This window comes from Mobula hypostoma, chromosome 3, assembly GCF_963921235.1.
Source record: "Mobula hypostoma chromosome 3, sMobHyp1.1, whole genome shotgun sequence".
NCBI classification, from domain to species: domain Eukaryota; kingdom Metazoa; phylum Chordata; class Chondrichthyes; order Myliobatiformes; family Myliobatidae; genus Mobula; species Mobula hypostoma.
Window position 1 is genome coordinate 97353719 of NC_086099.1, and position 18413 is coordinate 97372131.

The 18413-nt window shown below is 46.0% G+C and overlaps 1 pseudogene; it reads left to right on the forward strand.

Moving 5' to 3' along the window:
• Positions 1-18413, forward strand: part of LOC134343479 (transmembrane protein 144-like) — a 182142-nt pseudogene that overhangs the window by 155620 nt on the left and 8109 nt on the right.

Below are 18413 nucleotides of genomic sequence, written 5' to 3' on the forward strand. Positions count from 1 at the left end.
CCTCCAGCATTTTGTGTGTGTTGCTGGGATTTCTAGCAGCTGCAGATTTTCGCTTGCTTTTGTGTATTACTCTGCACCTCCTGCATCTGCAGAGTCTCTTGCGTTTATCATGTGCTGGAAAATCCCTGAACTTCAGCCACAACATCCAAGGACTGACTTATGAGAAAAACTTAGGCAGACACAGTCATGGGTTTTTAGCCTGATAATGAGGAAATGGACTGATCGTTAAATTAGAATTAAAGACAGTAAAGAGAATGAAAAGGGGTATTCCTGAAAATTACACAGGACTCTATTGCCATTTGTGCACCAAGGAACATAGCTTCAAACTGCTGAATATGAAAATTAACATTTCACCGGGAAGTTGTTACTCACAAAAAAGTGATCTAAATAAGGATCAGATGGCATAAAGAAACGAACAACTGCATGTGTAATGAAGAGAGTAAAGGATCTTCATCCCTGAATGACCACAAAGTCAAAGGCTTTTTGCATCCACTTGAATAACAATCAGTTAAACGTTTATTCCAGAAAATTTAGAAATTAAGATTGAATTAACAGAAACTTGATGGCACATTAGATTGGTGATTCACATAACAACCTTGGCTTTATGCTGGTTGTATTTTTTAACATGAATTAAGTGGTTGAATGCAGATTGGAACTTATTTCTTCAAACAGTGATAGAAGCCAATGTTTATACTTTAGTTCTTCCCTACTGGTTTCTCTGGAAACTGATAAAGTTTGGATTATTTTTAAACTTACAGATCCAAAGCCACATTTCTCAGAGGATTCAGTACTGCTTGGGTGTTTGGTACAATAACAACATGGTTTGGCCAGCAAGGAGCAGGGTTTGTGTATCTGATCCATTGCACTTTCTGATGATCTAATGAGAGCTCAATTATTGTCAAATATTCCCAGAAAAGTTCAAAAAAGTTCAAAGTAATTTTATTATTTAAGTACATATATGACAACATATACAACCCTGAGATTCATTTTCTTGTGGGCATACTCAATAAATCCATAATAGAATAATAACCAGAATAGAGTCAATGAAAGACTGCCCCAATTCAGGTGTTTAACCAATTTGCGAAAGACAACAAAACTGTGCATATACAAAAATACATAAATAATAACAAATAAATAAGCAATAAATATCTAGAACATGAAATGAAGAGTCCTTGAAAGTGAGTCCATAGGTTGTGGGAACAGTTCAGTGATGGGACGAGTGAAGTTGAGTGAAGTTATCCCCTCTGGTTTATGAGCCTGATGGTTGAGGGGTAATAACTGTCCCTGAACCTGGTGGTGTGAGTCCTGAGGCTCCTGCACCTTCTTGATGGCAGCATGACCTGGATAGTGGGGTCCTTGATGATTGGTGCTGCTTTCCCGCGACAATGCTTCATGTAGGTGTTCTCAGTGGTTGGGAGGGCTTTACCCGTGATGAACTCCACTACTTTTTGTAGGATTTTCCATTCAGGGGCATTGGTGTTTCCCTACCAAGCAGTAAGGCAGCCAGTCAATATACTCTCCACTACACATCTATAGAAGTTTGTCAAAGTTTCAGATGTCATACCGAATCTTCGCAAGTTCCTAAGGAAGTAGAGGAGCTGCTGTGCTTCCTTTGTAATTGCATTTATGTGCTGGGCTCAGGACCAGGTCCTCTGAAATAATACAGAGGAATTCAAAGTTACTGACCCTCTCCACCTCTGATCCTCTGACGAAGACTGGGTCATGGACATCTGGTTTCCTCCTACTGAAATCAATAATCAGCTCCTTAATCAGGCTGCTAACATTTACTGATTAATTTTCCTATCAGTACTTTTACAGAGGCCAACAGTCATCCGTTAACACTTAATAATTCTCCATTCATTTTTTCCTAGCTTTCTTCTCAGGATTGCTGTGGGGAATCGCAAACAGTGCTTGGTTTCTGGCAAACTACTACCTTGGTGCAGTTATCACATTTCCTCTTATTACCGCTGTGAGTATCATAAAGGACTGCTCATATTGATAATAAAAACAGCAAATGCTGCAAACATTCAGTAGGTTAGGCAGCATCTGTGGAAGAAGAAACAGTTAATGTTTCAGGTCCAAAGACCCCAGATCAAAGCTGGGGAAGACAGAAAACAAGTCAGTTTTAGGTTGCAGAGATGGTAGATGGATGGGTAGAACAAAGGAAGCATCTCTGATAGGGTGAGCTCAGATGATCAAACGTTGTATTTAAGGAGTTGATAAGAATGGATTAAGCTTCAAGGGGGGTCATCATTTTCAGAGGCACAAGGAATTTGTAGAAAAGTTGGCAATAATGCAAAGTTTGAAAGAACGGAGAGAAAGACAAACAGTAAAAGCAATAGTCCCCATGCTTGCTGACCAAATTAAACAAAAAGACAAAGAGGTAGCGAAAGCTACAGTACATAAGATCAAACCTGATGTCTGACTGTGGGAGAGGATTTGTGGTTTCTGCAGCAAATGCTGGTGTTCCAGACTCATTGTCTGGCATCTGTCCACACTCTGGCCTACTGGCATGTAGATATTCTATGTCAAGCATCAGCTCGCTTGTACTGTGAAGTGTTGTGCTAACATTATGTGCAAAGATTTTTTACACAGAGAGTGGAACGCCCTGCCAGGGATGGTGGCAGAGACAGATACATTAGGGCACAAGGACGTTAGAAAAATGAAGGGCTATACGTGAGGGAACAACTAGATTGATCTTAGAGTAGGTTAAAATGTTGTTCTTTTGCAACTATTGCTTTTTGTGGATCAAAGGGCGTGTACCGTGCAATTGTGTCTTTGCTATATGTACATGCTTTCACTCATTCATGTGTATGTGAGATTGCAAGTGAGACCAGGCTACCCTACTTATTCCAATGGTCATGCTGAGCTGTCCTCTTGTATTGTCTCAATCCAGTGAACAAACTGTCTGCCGTTTATATCCTTCCCCAGAATCGGACAGCCTGCAGAGGTGTCAGTCTGCCTCATAGCCTGGATGCTATTCAAAGTGGTTGTAATAATTGCCCAGATTTTATGAGAATCTAACTCTCTGTATTGATGTTGCATTTAATACCACGGTCCTGTCGTTTTGACTCCCATTTTATTTAAAAGCTACTGTCCTGCGTTCTGACCCGCACAGTGATTAGAATTTGAAGGAATAGGTGAAGGACGATTATTGGTGAGTCTCTAAACGTTCTTGCAGTCACAAGACTCATTCATTGTTTCTAGATCAATTCTTTGGGAGATGTCGTTTGATTGTCTGTTATGTTGTGCCCGGCACAGACTGTATTCCCTCACATTCCAAACTACCATGTCCATGGAAACTTCAAAGGTATACATAACACCCAGCAGTCTCTGTTGGATCACTAAACCTCTCAGTTTTCTGATAGGTCATAAGTTGTTAAAAATGGGTTACTATCTCTGATTCCTTAACTTCGCACTGTTTTGAGGACCAGTAAGCTTGTTATCACTTTCAAATGTCTACAGGCGAACCACTTGAATAAAGTGGGTCATCTGAAAAGAGCTTGAAAACCACTCTATTGGACCAATAACAGACCTGTCCCCTGGGTGCACACTTCAAAAGCTTCCCAAAATTATAGAATCATGTTAGATCTTTGAGAACATCTGTTTGAGCACTAATGCTTTCTTCTTGCTTTTGGCCATATCTTTCAAACCTCTTAAATGGCTGAGGTTGGAATAATCTTCCAACATTTATAATACTTATATAATTATTGAGTAATCTGTAGCTTTCAAGAAATTAGCTAAATTAATGGATGTGTGTTACATTTCAAAGCCAATCATAATGGTTAATATTTGTTTCTTAGGTTTTTTCACTGCTGCATTCAATATGCAGTAGTTTCAGTGCTAGTCCAGCCTCATAACATTGAGACAGCAGATGCTGGCCTCTGGAGCTACGCACAAAATGCTGGTGTCATAAGGAGGGCGCTGACGGCGGACCCGAATGCAAGGCACAGACACTGAAGTACTAGGAACATGACTAGGATTATTGAGATAGCAAGGAGAGTCAGGAAGAAACGACGCTGGACATTGACACAGGCCCTGGATGAGACTAGGATTCAGGGCCTGGGCTAGGACTTGGGCTAGAAGCACAGGACCCGGACGTGGAACTGGGAACAAGGAGTCTGGACTAGGAACTCGGAACTCTGGAACCAGAGTCTAGACAAGGACCCGGAACCTGGGTCTTGGTTGGGACTCGGAACCTGGGTCTTGACTCTGAACCGGGACTAGGATCTTGGCAAGGACAGGACGTGGCTACAGGGCAGGACAAGGCTCTTGGACTAGGTTTCGCTCATCTCTTGGACTCGGCTTGGTTAGGGTCTTGGGTACGGAGCTGGGACTCGTCCTTGGAGTGCAGGGTCGGGACCCTTTCTAGGACGCAAGGCCGGGATAACTGCCAAGGATTCCGATGGGGACGATCTAGCACAGGACAAGGAATCTCCAGCAAAGAACGAGGAACCTCCAGCAACGGGCTGGGCAGGGCACCAGAACAGAATGAGGACATGAAGCTCAGACTTGGACAGGACTAGAGCACAGGCAGCTGGACTTGGACTTGAAACACAGGAACACAGAGCCTTGGACTTAAGCACAGGAACACAGTACACAGAGCCGGGACCCCTCCTTGGGGACAGGACATAGGGCCAGGACTCGTACACAGAACACAGAGCCAGGGTCCCTCCTTGGGAACAGGACCTAGGGCCGGGACTCTTCTTTGACATGGACACTAAACACAGGGACACAAAGAAATAGTTCCAAACTCAATGATAGATAGTTCCTTATCTTGGCGTGGCAAGACTCCAGTCTCATTCCGGCAGTTGAATTAAACGGCAATACAGGCGAGGAATCAGACAAGGTTGCAGGCGAAGGTAACAGATGAAGATTAGTGCCAAAGTAACTGTTGAGATAAACTGCCAAAGTAACTGCCAGGGATTCAGATGAGGAGGGGAAGGGAACAGTCCAGTAGGGACTCTGGGCCAGAGACTGGACAGGGACCCAGAACATGGGTCTTGTCTCAGGCTCGGAACCCAGATCCAGGCGAGGACTCAGGACTAGGGATTCAGGATCCAGGTGAGGACTCGGGACTAGGAACAGACTAGACACGAGATAGTACTGGGAATACAAAGCCTGGACTGGGACTGGACGAGGAAAGACTAGGAAAGCGGGACCTGGACGAGGAACTAGGAGTCTGGACTAGGACTCTGAGCCAGAGACTGGACAGGGCCCCAGAACATGGGTCTGACTCGGGCTGGGAACCCGGATCCAGGCGAGGACTTGGGACTCATCCAGTCCAAGCCACGTCCTAGAACCTCATCTTGTCCAAGCCAAGTTCTAGAACCTCTTCCAGTCCCAGTCCAGGCTTTGTATTCCCAGTACTATCTAGTGACTAGTCTGTTACTAGTCCCGAGTCCTCACCTGGATCTGGGTTCCGAGCCTGAGTCAAGTCCCATATTCCGGATCCTTGCCCAGTCTCTGGCTTGGAGTCCTAGTCCAGGCTCCTAGTTCCTAGTTCCTCGTCCAGGTCCTGCTTTCCTAGTCTTAGTCCTAGCCCAGGCCCGGGATCTTAGTCTTGTCCAGGGCCTGTGTCCATGTCCAGCGTCGTTTCTTCCCATGCTTTCTTGTCAAACCCAGTCCTGTTCCTAGTACTTCAGTGTCTGTGTCTTGCATTTGGGTCCATTCCCAATGACCCCTCACAACAGAACAGTCCAGCTATACATGGACCCAGCGACACAGACACTGTCGTTTAACTCTTACTATCCTAGGTTCCCTCCCGTTGAATACCACCCCCCCATCCGCCTGGGTCATCCATAGTCCAGGAAAGCCTGTTAGGCCGCCAGGAGACTCCCATAGAGGAGGGGGGAGACTGTCAAGGTCCAGTCCGTGAAGTCCGCATTCTGGTTCATGGTCCGGTCTGTCGATTCATTACTCCGGGTTTTCCTGTTTTCCCTTGTTCCATTGGGTGCCTTAATTGAGGCACCTGATTCTTGTTTCGGGCTGGCTACAGAGATAGCTCCTGGATTCAACTTTGGCTGCTGGACTGTTCCCTTCCCCTTCTGCCTGAAACCCTGTCAAGTTCAACTGCCAGAGTGAGACTGGAGCCTCGCCATGCCAAGAGAAGGAACTATCTATTGTTGAGTTTGGAACTGTCTCTTTGTGTCCCCATGTTTAGTGTCCCTGTTCTGTGCATGAGTCCTGGCCCTACATCCTGTTCCTACGGAGGGGTCCCGGCTCTGTGTTCTAGGTTCCAAGTTCCAGGCGCCGTGTTCCAGTCCTGTCCAAGTCAAGGCTTTGTGTTCTCGTCCAGTCCAGGAGTCCCTCGGCAGTTCCCTTGACAGTCATCCCGGCCCTGCACTCCAAGGAGGAGTCCCGGCTCCGTACCCAAGAACCTAACCAAGCCGAGTTCAAGAGCCGAGTCAAACCTAGTCCAAGTGCCTCGGCCTGCCCAGGCGTGCCTCATCCTGGAATCTCATCTTGTCCAAGCCACATCCTGGAACCTCGTCCAGTCCCAGTCCAGGCTTCGTATTCCCAGTACTATCTAGTGTCTAGTCTGTTCCTAGTCTCGAGTCCTCACCTGGATCCGGGTTCCAAGCCCGAGTCAAGACCCATGTTCCGGGACCCTGTCTAGTCTCTGGCTTGGAGTCCTAGTCCAGGCTCCTAGTTCCTAGTTCCTCATCCAGGTCCCGCTTTCCTAGTCTTAGTCCTAGCCCAGGCCCGGAATCCTAGTCTCGTCCAGGGCCTCTGTCAATGTCCAGCATTGTTTCTTCCCTTGCTTTCTTGTCAAACCTTGTCCTGTTCCTAGTACTTCAGTGTCTGTGTCTTGCATTTGGGTCCGTTCCCAATGCCCCCTAGCAACAGCTGGAGTACTCAGTGGGTCAGGCAGTATCTGCAGAGGAAAGTTAACACTTCTGGTTGAGTCCCTTCAGATGATTAACAGATGAATCAACTATCAAATGTGCATTTTCCACCAGAGATGCTCGTTGGCTTGCAGAGTTCATGTCATGCCATGTGTTGCTCTGGCTTCAAAGCATAACTGGGCAGGAGAAGCATCTCCATTCTCTCCTCATAGACCGTGAACAAATCAAGTGCTTTGTTAAATACTCCAGGTGGCCAGAGAAACCTGGTTAATCCTGAGCCACCATTTTACTTCTTCTCCCACACCCAAGCCAATGGGAGTGTTATGGGTTCTACGTCTACAGAATGTGAAATGTGGAGATGTTTGGATGTGTCCAAAAGCCCAATCCAAGATTTCAGTTTGGAGACTGTCGTTAAAGGAAAAAAGAGGGAAGCAAGCCTATTTAAGGTATGATTTCCAGAGATCAGCCAAGAAAATTACTAAAGGCATAGCTGCTAATAATAGGCCAATTATTATCTGGGGCTGTGCAAAAGGCCCGATTTTGGAGATCTTGGAAAGCTTTAGGGTTGTTACGGGGATAGAGCAGATGTTGGACCCAGGGAGGATATTGTGGTCGACAGCCTGTTACACCCTCTGATCCCGTTCCGCTCTGAAAACAACCTTTGTGACTAGGAAATTATAATTATTAGCAGCTGTCATATTTTTTGTTTCCAGTTATATTCAACAGTTCATTGCAATAGTACAACATTTTTAATGGCAAATGTACTGTAGCATTGCCCAGTTATCTGGTAGAGGGGCTGTGTTTTTCTTAAACCTTTGCTCATTGAGTGAAACTTCAGTCTGACTCACACGTAAGTCCTGTTGTTTGAGAGGTTGCCCTGCCACCTTGTGGAACCAGTGAGAATAACAAGCATTATCCAATAATACTAGATAGAACTGGAACCATCTAGTTCTATCAACTCAGGTTGCTCTGACAGCTTCATTGGCCAGGAAGATTATTGCTCTCCCTCTTTTCGATGATATTCCTGACTGCTGAAATTTTCAGGATTTTCTGATGGATCCAGATTTTCAGCACTTCCATTGGTTTTCAGCATTACGGTTTTTTCAATGCATCTTAGGTCGAATGCCATATTAGGAGTGCAAGGATATTAAGCGCTGCGCCAATTTGAATTGTAAAATGCTGTATATAATATTGAAGTGCTGCGGAGGGAGGTGCGTGTGGTTGACAGCCAGCCCCAGCGTTCCTGGCCAGCTGCGCTATTTATTGTTCTTATGTTAAAATACTTTCGTGTGATGTTCAAGTTCATTTATTGTTACCTTTTAGCCTGGGTTATACATTTATTTGGCTGTGTGTTTGTGAGTCACCCTGACTGTAACCGGGGTGTGTGATAATCTGTATGTGACTGAGTGGGTTCTTTCCCCGGGTCATAATGCCCGGTCTGTTTTTATGCTTGCTACAGTTTAAATGGCTGTTGAGTTAAACGAGCTTTCCTCGTCAGTGATCGTGGGCCGAATGCTCACCTTACTGGTGTCAGGAGCGGGATTGGAAATTGAATGTGAGATTGAAGAGCTACAATGTCGGATGGAGCGCCTTACGACCTGGGGAATAAGTCAAGGGGCCGAGCAGTAGGCCTCCCCTGCACCCCTGGACTGGGCGCATGAAGATGGGACTCCAATCCAGAGGGAGGATCTGGGAAGTTAGCATGGTGTCTGCCCAGAGAACCCCGATGAGGCCAGTGTACCCAAGCTCCTCAACCCAGGGGACACTGGCATCACCTACCTCCCTTGTGGCCCGCACCAGGGAACCCAAGCTACTGCAGCTATGGGAGGACGGGCAACATGGCAGGTACCACCAACTCAGCCAGGGCAAGAGAAAGACCAACAGCCTTCAGCGATTCAAGCTACAAGATCCGCCCTGAAGATCCCCAGATATGATGGTGCCAGTCGCCCGGAGCCTTGCCTGGCACAAGTCAAACTTGCCACATGGCACAACAGGTGGAGTCCCACCGATACCGTGGTACACCTTGCCCTGGCGCTGGAGGGGAATGCCCAGCGAACCCTCCTCAACCTAACGCTGGCTGAGCAATATGACGACAGGACCCTCGTAGCAGCGTTTTCCACAGAGGCCATTGGAAGAAACAATCAGGGAAGAGCTGGGCAGCAGGCGGCCCCATGTGGGGGAAAGCTGGGGCGTTCGCAGCAGATATCTGCCACGGTCCTCAACATGGCTAGGCCCAATTTCCCCCCGTGGTCCAGAAAGAGCTTGCCCTCCACGCCTTTGTAAAGGCTCTGATGCTGGAGCGTGTTCGCCTGACCTCGCCACCATCACTGGCCAAGGAGCAGGCAGAAGCAATTTTAGCCCCCCAAGGTATTCCTGCATCACCCTGCATGCTGCGAGCCCGGGCTTCTGTCACCGAGGCCGAGGAGGAAATTGGCAAGGAGGTGCTGTGAGAAAGTCCTCACTGTGGTCCTCCCGTCCATGAGCTGCCAGTGTGGTGAGACAGGCCATGTTGGCCCAGGACTGCCCCGCTACTGCACCACGTCACTGACACTCAGCCACAGGGAAACACCAAGCGGGAGACGCTGCCCGACTCCCCCAGCAGAACCCTGCCGTTGTCGCCCCTCTGGCTGGGGATCTGGGTGAAGAGAAAAGCGTTTATATAGACTGCGTGGTGGAGGGCACCAGATGCCATGCGGTGGTGGACACGGGGTCAACCATCGTCATCACCCGTCTGTGTGTCCTCCCCAACACGGACCAGACACCCCCGCCTGGGTGGACAACGACGGCAGTCCACCAGAGACTGTGCAGCGATGAAAGGGAAGGGGAGGCTGCGTATCGCAGTGGGGAAAAGCACGGCAGAGCACAAGGTGTGGCTCACCGGCATCCCAGAGTCCTGCATCCCCAGCCTGGACCTGCTGTCCCGTTGGGGATGTCCCGGGGGTACCACTCTACCTCGGTGTTGAAGCTGGGGCTCTCCGGTAGGGCAGCTCCAGGAAGCGGACTGGCAGGGGCGACAACGACCACCAGCGGTCTCACAGTGGCCCACTGCAGTGCAGCACACCAGGTAGCGGCCCAGCATAACGCAGCGGAACCAGGGTCAAGTAGTGGCAGCCGGCAATGAGGTAGACCTCCCCCACCATTGACTAGCAGCAGCAGGAGAGTGATCCCGTGCTTGCCCAGGTGAGGGGGTGGCTGAGCGTGAGACGGTGGCTGGAGTGGACGGACGTCTCCACCAAAGCCCTATACTCTCAGTGGAGCACGCTGGAGATGCGCGATGGGTCGCCGTTCCAGTGGTGGCTGTTTTCAGACAACAACAGGCACCTGCTACAGCTGGTGGTCCCCCGGGGACTCCACACTGCCACGTGCAGGCTAGTGAAAGCCGGCCACCTCTGCATGAATGCCTCTACTGGCCTGCGTATAGGCAGGACATGGAGCTGTTTGTGCACTGCTGTCACGCTTGCATGTCTCAGAAGGTGCTGGGAAACCTTTCTCTCTCTCTGGGCTATCCATCCCATAGGATGATGATGGCTCCTTTCAGTCAGTTAGTGGGGTTTGACATGTGCGTCCTGGAGTGTCTGTACAGGCCGATCCTTGACAGGCACTGCTTGCCACATATTTGGCAGGTGAGGCCTGGAGGGGCAGCAGGGGCAGAAGCTCTGTTGTGGCGCTTCCTGTGCCTTTCCTCTGTTGCCTCATTGAGCTTGTTCTCAGCAGCGTCCACACCTTTTCTGATGGCGTCCCTCCACTGTGAGCGATCTTGAGCCGGATCCTCCCATGTTGACGGGGCAATGTCAGCTTTCTTGAGGCTCCTGTGCAGAACATCCTTGTACCGTAGGCGCTGGCCTCCTCGTTTTCAGGTACCACTGGACAGTTGGCCGTACAAGATGTCCTTGGGCAGTCTTCCGCCAGGCATTCGGACGACATGTCCTGCCTAGCATAGTTGGGCTGACATCACCAAGGTTGAAACTGCTGGCGTTCCGGCTCGAGAGAGGACCTTGGTATTGGAGACGTAGACACCAGTCTAGGGCGTGAATGCAGCAGTACCTGCTGGGGCTCCTGTATGGGCCTACTAGCCCAAGCTTGAAAGCCAGTGGAAGGGGCGAGGAGAGGTCTGAACTGCATCTCCAATGTGGTATACTGGGTGCAATTACCCAAGGGGCAGAAGGCAGATGTGCTGCACCGGGACCTACTGGCACCATATCAGCCCTCAGCCACCATCTACCCGACAAGGCCGAGGGAAGGAAGAAACACTGCGGGTGCCCTGCCTCTTGCCTCCCCAAACAGTGCCTCCTATGAAAGGACTACAGACATCCCATAGTGCCCTAGGCGACGGCATCAACTAGCACCAGGACTTTTGGACTTTGTTGTGGACTCTGGGGTTGCTGGGATGGCTGACCCCTCAGCTAAGGCAGTGTAGTGTTCTTGGTGGGGGAGGGCATGGTTGACAGCCCGCTCCAGCATTCCCAGTGGCCTAGTGCCCTGTGCTATTTATTGTTCTTGTATTAAATGCATTTGTGAGATTATGGTGGGATGTTCAAGTTCACTTATTGTTACATTTTAGCCTGGGTTATACATTTATTTGCTTGTGTGTCTGTGGGTCACCCTGACTGTAACCGGGGTGTGTGATAATCACTTCCCCCGAATGTATGTGACTAAGTGGTTTCACTCTCTGGGTCATAGTGCCCGGTCTGTTTTGATGCTTATCGCAATAAAAATGGCTGTTGAGTTAAATGAGATTTTCTTATCTGTTGTCATGGACCAAACGCTCGTCACAATATAATCAGTGAGCTGCATCACAGGGATGAAATACTCCAAGCATAGTTTGGCATACTAGAAAGTTGATTGGAAGAACTTATTTTTACAAGCAGTACTAAAAGTAATATGACAATTTTTCCTTAATGAAATAACCCTAACTTTTCTTTCTACTCTACAGGGTCCATCTGTAATTTCGCTAACATGGGGAGTGTTTTATTTTAAAGAGATAAAGGTTAGTTTATTTGAATTTCATTTAAAAAGAAATTTTTGACTCACTTTTATTGAAGTCTGAGTCGGAAACAACAACAATTTCTTGGACTGGCGATTAATGGCTTGTCACTTGGTTCTACGGAGCAATAACCTGCAGGTTTAGTTGGGGGCTGCACTGAGGTATGAGCTCAGACAGACCACTGTAAGTGACCATCAGAGGTGAAACTAAGCTGGTGTAGATCAGGATCATGAACCAGTAAGAAAATAGCTAACCCAATCTGTTCAAATGGGTTACACTGGCAATGTTAGCAGTATGACCGTACTGTTAAGTGAATTAAGCTACCTTCACTCTTGGTTATCGCCATACCCAAGCTGCACCTGTGGCTAGCTGCCACAAGGGCAACTATTCTGACTGGCCTCTGACCGGGACACTGTATCAGTACTGGGTGGAAAGAAAGGGAAGACACCGAATGGTACATTACTCTTTCTTACAAGCAACACACATCAAAGTTGCTGGTGAACGCAGCAGGCCACGCAGCATCTCTAGGAAGAGGTACAGTCGACGTTTCAGGCCAAGACCCTTCGTCAGGACTAACTTTCATACAAGTCAGCTTAGCCCCTCATGATATTAGAACAGCAAAAAGTAAAGCAGCGTTAAATATATACAATACTGATTGGAATCCTGGGCCCTACGTTACTCACAGATTGGAAACACTGTAGAAAGGTATGAAAAGATTTACAAGGGTGAAGGATAGAAGGGTCAAATTGAGTCTCCTTTCTGTTTAAAAAAAAGATGAAATTATGAAGGGGAATGTAGAAGCATAAAGATTTATAAAAATATATTCAATAATGAACGCAGAAGCAGTTGGTCAAGGGTGATAGGATTGTGGAACTCACCAACACGTGGAGAGGTTGAGGTGAAGAGCACAGGGGCATGTGAGAGGCACCACATGAGTAGGTGAGGGTGCAATCATGAAAGGTGGGAGGAGAGGTTTATTGCGATGATACAAAAAAATTATAAAGTTGAAGGGTATATTACTGTACCTGAGCTAGAATTGCCCGTTTCTCTGGCATAAACACTGTGTCATTTTGCTCTATGAAATAATTGAATGAAAAGCAGCTGATACCTTCCGGGATCCAAGTGCAGGACTCAGCTTGTTAGTTCAAAATTGGTCTGCTAAAGCCTGTGCTGACTGTCAGTTTTAAAGAAACTAAGGGGTTTGCATGTACGTTGGATCATTTTACAGCAAACTCAGGGCAGCAGATTTGGGTATTTCCACTGTAACTCAAATCTTTATAAAGTAGAGATGATTGTAGGACACAGAAAACAGCAGTGCTGCAGTTGTGGTTTACTAATACTTAAACTTAATAGACATAGCTTCAATTTTTTAACTGATTTTGCAACATCAGATCTGGGAGTGTTTGTTCAAAACAGGAAAGTGCATCATTACCCATTACTGATAGCCCAAGCCCGGGTGATACACTAACAATGAGAATTGCTAAAGCAGCTGAATTAATGCACACTCACCACTTCCACTGAATTTATTGACAGGCAATTAAACCAGCAAATAACAAAATAGGTTCTTAGTGGCTGTTTATGTTTGCAAGTAAAATAAAACTGTTTTGCCTGAGTTTCTGGTTATATCTGAAGTAGAGCAAAGTGATGGGAATAATTTGGCACAGTCTACATTTCAGATAGAGTTTTTACATATATGGCAGGTGGCAGAAGAAACTGAATGATATGAAGAGGTCATAATGCAGGGTGAAAGAACAAACAAAACAAAAGCAAAAGGTGGATCTTAAGGTGCAAATGCTGAATAAGTATTTTGGCTTAAAAGTTGGATGTTGAATGAATGTTAGAATTTTGAGGCCAAAATGCCAAGACGCCCTGGCACCTAAAGCTCTTGAATTGAACACTGTATTCAGAAGACTTTAGTGTGCCTGGATGGAAGTTAAAGTGATTGGAATAGTGTTTCTCTAGAGGGAGAGTCTCGAACAGGAAGACAAAACTAAATGATAAAGGGCCCAGTCATTTCATACTGAGGTACATAGAAAATTCTTCCTGCGGAGATGTATCTTTGGAATTCTCTGCTTTGGTAGCCGGTAGAAGCTGGAACATGAGAAAAATTTAAAGTGGCATGGCGAGCAAATATTTGATAGACCAAGGAATGGAGGGTGATGAAGAAATGATACAGGAGCCGAGGTTATTATTGATCAGTCATAATCGTGTTAAATTGTGCGGTAGGCTTGAGGGGCTTGATAATTTATTCCGGCTTCTGTTTTCCTGAGTTCCTGTGAGTAATAGAGGCTTAAAGCAGGAAGATTGGCATGTGGTTTGGTGGAAATTTAAAGTTCTAGGCAACTGGAAGCATTGGGTCATGTTTGCAAGCTGAACAAGAGAGTTCCACTAAGTAATCACCTAATAATCATTTGATCTCCCACCTCAGACCCCTTCACCACACTCCCTCCTCTCCCTTGGAGTGTGAGTCACTACCCTGTTGGCGGAGGGAGGGGGTCCTGAATTTGGACCCAGCGGCAGTGGAAAAGCTTTTAGATTGGGAAGGTTTGTGGCTTGAAGGTTCAAGGTAAGAAGAAGGAGTTTTAAGGGGGATCTGAGGGATAAGTTTTTTTTTAAATAGATTGCTTGCTATCTGGAATGCACTTCCACAGGAAGTGAGGCAATCAGATACAATAACTACACCCACAAGGCATTTAGACAGGCACTTAAATAGTCAAGGCAATGAAAGGATATGGACATACGGGATGAGAGGGCAGGAGGGACAGCATGGTTAGGATGGGCTGAAGAGCCTGTTTCTGAGCTGTACAATTCTATGACAGTAAGTCAAGATGGAAGATCCACTCGACCCTTCAGGCTAAAGAGGACAGTAAGTGGTTCGACCTTGTCTTCAGGACTCCACCATCATGGAGTTGCATCCTTTGATTTATTTTATTTGTCCTCCATTGCTCAAGGCAAAGTGTGACAGCCCTGCAGAATTTTGATGATTGCTTGTTTGTGGCTATTGCAAACTGGTTTTTGCAGAACACAGTATACTAAATAAAAATGATATTGAGTGGTGGGAATAAAATAAGCCACTTTGGATTGTCCATCCATAGATCCTTGGAGGGAGCAGGAGTTTAAATAAAGTCTGTGGGATGTTTTCCTGCAGCAGCTCAGAGCAGGGCAATTGCACTGCTTGCAATACTAGTTAGAACACAGCCTGAGAATGGCTTACGGTTCTGGTCATTACAGGCAGAGAGAAACAGAATTAATATTTCAGCTCAGAAACAGAATCAGAATCAGTTTTCTTATCATTGTTTCATATGGTGTGAAATTTCATCAGCTCTGATGCTGCCTGATCGACTATTTCCTGTACTTTCAGTTATTAGCAGAGATTTAATGTTTTAAAATCAGAAGTGATTGGCAATTGATTTATTATTGTCACATGTGCTGAGATACAATGTAAAGCTTTTGTTTGCATGCTGTTCAGACAGATAATTTCATAGATACAGTGCCTCAAAAATGTATTCAGCCCCCAGCCCTTTGTTCATGTAAATGAGTATTACAAACAGGAATTTTTAACAATTTAACTGAGATCTTATTTGTGGATCTCATCCTTTTTTTTCCACAGAGAGGCCCAAAAACAGGGAAAATTTTAAAGCATGAAAAATTAAAAATTCAAAAACTGAAATGTTAGCAGTTCAAAAGTATTCATCACCCCACCCCACCCCACCACCCTTTGCCTGGTATTTGGTTGAACCACCTCTCACAGCTATTACAGCCAGTAGTCTTTTTGGACAAGTCTCTAATTAGCTTTGAACAATGTAACGGAGCAAGATTTGCCCATTGCTCAAGCTGTGCCAGGTTAATTGGGGAGCGGCAGTGGACAGCAATCTTTCCGGGGATGTTCGATTGGGTTAAGGTCAGGACATCAGGGACCTCAATTTTCTTCATTTGAAGCCACTCCATGCCTGGTCTGACGGTGTGCTTTGGGTCATTGTCCTGCTGAAAGATGAACTTCCTTCCCAATTTAAACTTTCTGGCTGAAACTAGCAGGTTTTTATCCAGGATCTCTATTTATTAGCATTCCTCTCCCCATCAATCCTGACCAGATTTCCAGTCTCTGCAGCTCAAAAGCATCCCTATAGCATGATACAACCTCCACCATACTTTACAGTAGGGATGGTGTTTCCTGGCTGATGCACAGTATTAGATTTATGCCACACATATCGCTTAAAATTGAGGCCAAAAGGTTCCACTTTAGTCTCATCCGACCACTAGACTTTCTTCCACATCCTTACAGTGACACTTTGCTAAGTCTTTAAAGGGAAAGGCTATTTCTAGGGCTTGTTCCTTGTCACTTTTCCATAAATATCCTTTTTGTGCAAGGTCCTTGTGGTTATGGAGCCATGAACTTCATCTCCAGTTGCAGCTACTGACCTCTGCAGCTCACTCAGAGTGACTGTTGGTGTCACAGTAACCTCTCTTACAAGTGTCATTCTTCTGCGGGAACTGAGTTTAGAGAGGCAGCCTGGCCTGCACAGTGTGGCCGTGGTTTCATAGTTTTTCCACTTTTTCAAGATAGACTGCACTGAGCTCCGAGATATGTCCAGTGCCTTTGAGATGGTATTGTACCTTTCCCCAGATCTGTGTTTCTCTATTATCATTTTCCTAATTTGTCTTGAATGCTCTTTTGTCTTCATTTTGGTTTGGTCTGTTGAGAAACTACCTTACTGAGAGAGAGGATATTCTTATAAATTCATTGAAAGCAGGTGATCCTCCAATATTCTACTTCAACAAATTGGGTGAATTGTTAAGGTAATCTACAGTATTGCACCTGAGGAAAGTTAGTAATTACAAAGAGGATGAATACTTTCTCAGCTTCACAATTTTGATTTTTAACTTTTACTAAATTGTTGACGGCTTTTGGAATTGTTCTTTTGATTTGATATGAAGCAATATTTTGTAGATTAGCTCAAAAATCTTACTTCTATATATTATAAATTTAGAGAATGATACAGTAAAATGTGAAAATTGTGGGGGCCGAATACTTTTTCAAGGAACTGTAAGTACACCGCAGTAGTACAAAAACAACACAGAATGCAGAATATAGTGCCGTAGTTACCGAGAATGTGCAGTGTGGGGAGACAAATAAAGAGCAAGGCCACAATGTGGTGGACTGAGAGATCAAGATTTCACCTTTAGTGTACAAGAACTCAATTCAAGACTTATATAAAGATGTTGCCAGAGCTGGAAAACTTTAACTTTAATGAAAGATTGCATACGCTACAATTTTTGTTTTGGAATGGCTGAGGAGAGCTGCACTGCAGTTTATAAAATACAGATGAGCCTGAGTAAATAGGGTCAAGTAAAAGTAATCCGAAGAAAGATAAAAGAGAAAGGTCACATTTTTGCACCCAGAGAATAGTAAGGATCTGGACTACTATCTGGAGTAATCCAGGGATTACTACCTTGGAGATCCCACTCTTCGGCCTCTTCCCTAACTCCCGATACTCACTGCACAGGACCTCTTCCCATTTTCTACCTATATCTTTGTGCACCACGACCTCTGGCTGCTCACCCCCCTCTTGAGAATACTCCGCAGACACTCCTTGACCCTAGCACCTGGGAGACACCATCCTGTCATCCCTCTCTTGGCCACAGAATCTGCTGTCCATCCCCCTAACCGTTGAGTCTCTTATCACTATCACCCTGCCTGTCTTTATCCTTTCCTGTTGAGCCTCCGAGCCAGCCACAGTACAACTGGCCCAGCTGCTGCACCCCGATAGGGAGGCCTGCACTGACTGCTTACTCCCGTAACTTTGCAAGCTGATGTTTCCACATACTCAACACCCCTTTCTCAAGTCCGAGGAGCACAGACTTGAAAGTTGGTGCCAAACAGTTGCTACAGCCATTCATCAGCAAGGGACGCTGATTTTCCAAACACTCCCTGAAGATCCAAGCATTAGTCCTGAACTTGTATCTTTCTCACTTAAGCTTGTTTTAGCCTGCCCATGAGAATTTGCCTCCTGTCCATACATCAATAATGAACAGTTCTGCACCCAGCTTCTTTCCTTCCTAGACACGGCAATGGGTATTGTAAACAACCTGCTGTCTTCAGATTCTGACGTCCTCATCAAATCTGCCATCATGATACTTAAACTGATTCGTATCTTGCAAACAAATTATCTTGTTTGAACATGTTGAACCTCCTATATCCATGTCCCTATCTATACCTGGAATTCCATGTTTTGATCCTTCCTGTCCTCTGCCCTTGCCCCGAACTGAAAAGTTGCCTATCAGGTTGTGTGTAGCTGCTGCAAACTACCCTTTCCATACACTATACATTTCTGTCAGATAGATGAGTGTCTTCCCTTGTCAAGTTCCATTCTTATCAATACACTCACAGCAGCATATCAGCTGTAAATGGCTTCTCTTCTTTCTCCTATGTTATTTATTCTCCCTGGTGTGGCCTGGGAATCTATCCCTGGCCCTATCACATTTCTCTGCTGAGTACCGCCATTCAACATTATCCATACACATCCCTGCTGCTGACACTCACTCTGCCTCATCACTACCTTCCTTAAACCATCCAGCGTCAT